This window comes from Aegilops tauschii, chromosome 7 (assembly GCF_002575655.3).
Source record: "Aegilops tauschii subsp. strangulata cultivar AL8/78 chromosome 7, Aet v6.0, whole genome shotgun sequence".
Taxonomy (NCBI): domain Eukaryota; kingdom Viridiplantae; phylum Streptophyta; class Magnoliopsida; order Poales; family Poaceae; genus Aegilops; species Aegilops tauschii.
The window spans coordinates 592,467,532-592,474,252 of NC_053041.3; positions in this window are offsets into that span (position 1 = coordinate 592,467,532).

A 6,721-nucleotide genomic window follows, 5' to 3' on the forward strand; every position below is an offset into this window, starting at 1 on the left:
ATCTATACATCAACAAAAAAATTCCCCTTGAATCTATTAGCAAGTCTATGTTTTCCCTATCAAAATCACCCCCATAATGTTAAAACATGCATTGCACGTGCATACATACTAGTAAAATGTGTGAATCAGTTAGATGCCAGAACAGGATACAACAACGGATCATCCGTACACATTCACTGTAGAATATGTTATGCTAATTTAAATAGCGAATTGAGCACAACTCAAATGGTTACTTTTTCAATCCACCTTTTCCACAAAAAAAAATAAAATCTTGCGGTGGAATTACACCGGTGCTCGCAATTTTCTAGATTTATTTAAGTCTTTCCTCATCAAGTTTGGCTGCTTACCACAAGTGCCACATGACGATGTTTGTTCTGAGAGGATATGTTCCCATCTACTACGAGGCATCTATGGTGATTTCATCAATCTCAAATGGTATGCCAGTTCAGTATCTTAGAGCGCTGCTAGCAGTAGGATGTGTGTGCATGTGTTCATACAAGTGAGTGTATGTGAGCATCTATGATTGTATCGTGCTCAGAAAAAACTTAAGTATGGGTGCATGCACTTATGACATCTACCAGTGTACATATGGCATGCGGAATAATAAGTAGTACGATGCATGCATGCTTGGTTTTTTATGGATCAGCGAACATCAAGATGTAAAAGGTGGCATAAGAGAAGAAGAAAAATCTTCAGCATGACCTTTAATTTTATCAAGAATCATTTAGGCAAAATAGAAAGAAGATGTAGCTAATGCATGGGAAAAGATGTGAATCTGATCATAATTGATGCAATCATGCATGCGCTTACATATGAGCTAGTGGTTGGGGCGCCGTCCGGTGGCGCCTCCTGAGGCGTGACCGTGTGGTGCCTGGTTTGCTGCCGCCCATTCAGCTGGCTTGTTCGGTCAGTTGTGTACATGAGCATTTATAGGAGGCACATGTATAGAAGACGCTAGGCATGTATTACAACAACAAAAATATTTAAACTGATTGTAGTGATAACGAGGATCACCCTGTTGGTCCAAAGGTAGTGTAGCACATATATTTATATTTATAGCACATGAAAGAAGACATGAGGAGATGCAACCTAATGGAATAGAAAATGCATTAGAAGTTGCACCTTGGAAAAGGAAAAAAATCACTTATAATAATACATAAAAGTTAGTAAGCTAGTTAAACACAGTAATAGGAAAAAGTACAGTTTGGGATCATTATCTAATTCAATTCATTAGTGTGACTGTTACCGTTAAAATTACATGGAAAAAATGTCCATTAGCCAGCTAACGCTAAACTACCGGTGCACCACTAGCTTGTGCATTGAGGCGATCAAAGAATAATAAGATGGCATGGCCTTAAAACTGATGGCAAACAGACATTAGAAGAATCTCATGATGACGAATTATTTTACTGTCGGTAATTAAGCGCTACTTTAAATTGAGATCTCGACTTCAGATCTTGCAGTAATGAACACCTAGCAAAAAGGCAATGACTTCCTAAAGGAAAAAGCACAAATGCAAAGACCAAAAAACTGGTATGACCTGAATAAACAAGTTGTTACTAACCAAAGCCTGACAGAAATGTGAGGCGACAATGCTCCACCACAATGTAACCAAAGCTTGGATTACAGATATAGCATACATCATACATGTGACAATGCACCACCAGTATATTTCTATCTACACTTGAATGTGTGTTCATGTGTCATCTTCTATTTTTTATGCCTGGTACAGAACCTCTGAATCCAAGCGACATCAAATACGTCCATATATGGTAACAAAAATTGACACTCATGCAGCTACATGGCAAATATTGTAGCTCTCAACTCTCATTCGAAGGCAAGACACTGTAACTGAGTCTAGCTGCATATTTCAGAAATAGTAAAGCGAATTGCAAGACTTACATTGGCATGGACTCTCACAAGTTGCGCAGCCAGAACAATTTGCTGAAAACTATGTGCTAAAAATGAAAATGAGTAAAACTTGCTTGCTTAAATGTTGGTACACCAATGGTTCATTGACCTGGTCCCATTGAGATTTAAATAACATGCTAGTATATCATGGTCTCATACCTCATCATCATGAAGTACTGAAACAATCACAATATGACTAGGACGAACTGAAAGTAAATCGAGGAAAACACACATAGTGATTGGCTAACGCAGTCCATCAACTTACCGAGAAGTGGATCGCGGTGCCACAATGCCGTTGTTTAGCTCGACGCATTACTTCTTTGGGCTCGCTTTCTTAACCTACAGACCTAAGGTTGCACTAATTCAGTAACTACTAGTACAAGTCTACAATACAATTATTTTGATAGAAATCTGTTACAAACCAAAGCGTTGACAGGAATGTGAGCATAAATCAACACCAAAGATAGGCACCTGCAAAACAAATTGAGCAGTACAAAAAGGATAGTTAATCAGGTGAAGACGAAGTAAAGAAAAACGAAGCTAAAATCCAAGAAACAAATACCCAGCAAAGAGCCAAATATAGGTAAGAAACAAAATCTGAAAATGTAGTACAGGTAAGAAGAAGAAACCAAAATAGGAATAGGACCTGAGAACGGAGATGGCAACTGATCGAGAATAGCAGCAGCACAAGCAACAATACAACTTGCATCACACACATCTAGCAACATTATATGCAGCAGGACATGTAGTAGTCGCACACGCACAAAGAACAATAGCAGCACAAAATCAAGTGGAGATCGAGAGAGGAAGCATGAGTTCTCACCTGCCTAACGAAGACAAAAACGAGCCGAGGAGGATGGGCACAGGTGACGGGGGTGCGGCAAACGTGCTGGCGCAGTGGCGCTCGTGCGTTCTCGGCAGGCCTGGTTCTTGGGCCCTCTGCTGGTGGACGATCTCCACGCACGCAGCGAGCTCCTTGGCTCATCACCAAGAAGCACCGAACCAGGCGCGTCAAACTTAGATCAAAGCCGAGAACAATCGGATTGGGCCAGATCAAGCAAACTAATAGCGGCTTACATATCGAGGAGGATGTCCTCGTCCTCTTCGCCGGTATCCTCTTCCTCACCCGCAGATTACGGCGCGCGCGGGACGGGATGAGGCAGCTGCTGGTGATGATGGCGGGATCCAGTACGGACCGCCACCCGGCCACGGGCCTTCCTTGCTTGCCGACCGGCCGCGGGCGCGCGACGGAGAAGACGCGATGGTGAGGGAGACGAGAAGGTCGCGTGCGAGGAAGGAAGGGCATTGCGCCAGGGGAGGGTGTATCTGGAATTCTGGGGAGATATTTCCTTCCCCTCTCTTTCTTCTGGACGGAGGAAGAGGTATTTGGTTCACCAAAGGTAGCGCAATCGTAAATGGAATCAGGTCACAGCGGTACTGTAAAGGGAATGGAGAAAAATGAAACTTTGTTTGGTTGCCAACTGTAACCGTAATCATTCCAATCGGCTATAATTACCGTCTTCGACGCCGCCGACCTTAGCCCCGGCATCCCGACGACCACCCTCAAGCGCCGCCTCCGCTGATGATGCTACGAGAATGCATGCCTCCAGCAGCTGGGAGACCTGCTGGTGAAGCCCGCAGTCATAGCTGGGAGACCTCTAATGGCGCGACCACCAGCGCCGCCGCACCGCTGCTCCTCTCATGGCGCCACCGCGGGCCTTCTCATGAAGCAGAGTCGATCGAGGTATGGCACGAGACCAGCGCCGCCGTTCGCCGCGATGTATAAGATTGGGGGCGGAGTCGTGGAGGGGACTGAGCCACCGAGAGCGGATGGCTCGATCTCGATGAAACCGCAGCTGGACGAAGACAAGGCTGTAACGTTATCTGTTTGCGGACAGGGGTGGGCGGAATCAACGGAGACTTGCGTTGTAATCTGTTTACGGACCCGGCCAAACAAACATGATTAACAGGTGGAGGCACGATCGTGCCATCCAACGGCTCGAAAAACTGACTGTGCGGAGTGTTTTTCCTAGATTCCTCACATATAGACGGTCCTATTCAATACTGCTTAAACGCCATGGTGCAAGATAGAGCCCATTTGATTGAGTTAAACAGAATAGTTACACATCATAACATTTTTTTGATGAGAGAACACAATTTTAGCTAGCTTACATTCATGTGAACAAGGGCGCGTAAACAAATTAAGAATTTAAGTCTATGGATCAACACCTAAGCATCCGCGTTCCCATCTCATTTCACGTATAACCTATACGCTAAAATTGCATTTACAAAGTTATTGTGAATAAAGAGCCCCCTGGTTGCTCCTAGCTAGGGCCGGCTCGGGCTGAAACCTCGCTCCTGCCGCCGTCTCCCGTCACTACTTGTTTTTTTAGAAAAGTCCTATGTGACTGAACTCTCTTAAAAGTATAAGCAATGATCTCTCAACTTTAAAATCAGCAAATCTTAGTACCCCAAATTCTAGAGTCCACCCCCTACTCGTCGAGTTCACCATGAACCTGACGAGCACATCGCGTTCTTGATCTTTGTAACTTCTTGATAATATAATTCCAAACAAGCATGGAGATGGACTCGCGTTCGTGGAGGTCCACGTTTGGCGTCGTGGTGGCGTCGATGGCGAAGGACCTGCCAAGGCTCGCGTAGGTGGAGGTCGTCGTTTGGCGTCGTGGTGGCGTCGATGGCGGAGGACCTGCCAAGGTTGACACCTCAATCGGCTCTGAAGATGGACCAGTGAAAGATGGCGGCGACGACACATGTGAGTGCGTCGGATCGTTTTGTGCCCTGGACCTGGCAGATGACTCGGTCGGGGCCTCCGGCTTTAGATGTTAGGCTTGGGTGAGAGGTTTGGGTATATGGCCCAGCTTGCACCCCTTCATCATATGGATAGGAGTAGCAGCAGATGTTGCCAAGATGGTGGATTCAGACTTTTTCGTTGTTCTACTTTGTAAGGTCCTCGAGAATAATCAATTAAATGGCCGCATGCATCTTTAAGATCCAGAGGCCGGGGTCATCCTCCTTTTCTAAAAAAACAAGCATGGTTAGTGTTGTTACTGGTCGTCTGACGAGCCAGACCTGGGTAAAACCTATGCTCCGTACCCGTCTAGTAACCCGAAATTGTGTCTCAATATCATACAAACTAGAACCCATAGTGGCGCGCGTTGTCACGCCCGTCTATTTTGGCAATAAAATGATTGTCATTTTCATAAATGTATAAACAACGAATATGAAAGTAAAATTTGCATAAACCTACTTTGTTACTAAAAAGAAGTCTTTTGTCGCTGTGCCCAGAGAACAAACGGTAAAAATATTCAAGAAAAATTGAACAGTACAGTGGCACAATATCAGTGTTTGGGAAATTATTTAGATCAATACTGATCATCCGACATGCAAATTCTTTGTAACAAATAATGATGATGTTTTACTGAACCATCTCAAAATAAGAACTCCGATAAACTTCTCTCCTTTAGTGAACCCAGATATATACATGAATTTCAGCATTTTCAGTAATAGTTTAGGATGTAAATTTTCTCGGCAACTATTTAGAATTTAATTGAGGAGCAGTGTCTGTTTTGCCCTTCATTTTAGCGGTATCAACATAACTCTTCAGTAAAAAGTACATCATGCAATTTAGCTTATTTTCCTATATAAGTAAGCAAGATCTTTTATTCTGCTTAGTCAAAATTGAGCACATCATCAAGGTGTAAGTGTTGAAGTATCTAAGCAGAAGAGAAAACATAAAGGGGAATAATATCACATAATAGCATGTTGATGGGAAACAGAATGTGGCGCCTTGCAATATCATGTCAATATTCTATGTCTTCCTCAAAGTGATAATGCATCATATAATTTATACATGCCAAGGCAGAAGCCAGTTGAGATATTTAAGAATTTGCTGGAATTTCTCACCTGATCTATATTCATCAAGGATTTCTTTGATTGTGTTCTCAAATATCGCCCATATCATACTTCCTCAGAGCTTGCATTCATGAGTTGTTATGTACTTGTACAATCTTTTTAATAAAATTTGTTAGCTAATGCGGACAATGCAAATAAGGTAAGCATGCAGAGACAGAAGGATAAACATGCTTCAAAAGTCTGTGAGACTAATATACCGGCTCCATCAGTTGCCTTAATTCTAATTTTCGTACTGCACTTCAGTAGACCAATTCTCTCTTAAGCCCACAATGTCTTCCTGTGAAAAGCTCTAGGAAATAATCTCAATAGAGCAGAAGAGATGGGAATATATAACATGAAATGAGGTCCCAACTGCTAAGTTGGAGGAAAATAGAGCCACAGGTTCAGATCACTTACGTACCAACCTTGTTAATTAGGACTGCTTCTATCAACTGATCATTATAATATCAAAGTGTTCTATCCTCTCTAATCAATGAACGGGTATGTGCTTAAAGAAAATGGAATGAGGTCCCGACTGCTAAGTTGGAAGAAAATAGAGCCACGGGTTCAGATCACTTTCGTACCAAACCTTGTTAGGACTGCTTCTATCAACTAATCATTGTAATATCAAAGTGTTCTATCCTCTCTAATCAATGGACGGGTATGTGCTTAATGAAAATGTTTTTGCATGATTCCCTCAAAAAATGTTTTTGTTTGATGATCGTACAACATGTTTAAAGGATGACCACACTGACGGTTATCAGTTGTTAACCACCAAACAAACAACAGGTAGCCATTCACCATATGTAACCAGATCATAGAGAAAATTGTAATGATCTAATTAGAATGGAAATACATTCCACAAATAAGGTGATTTTAACAAATATGTAGGAATTCA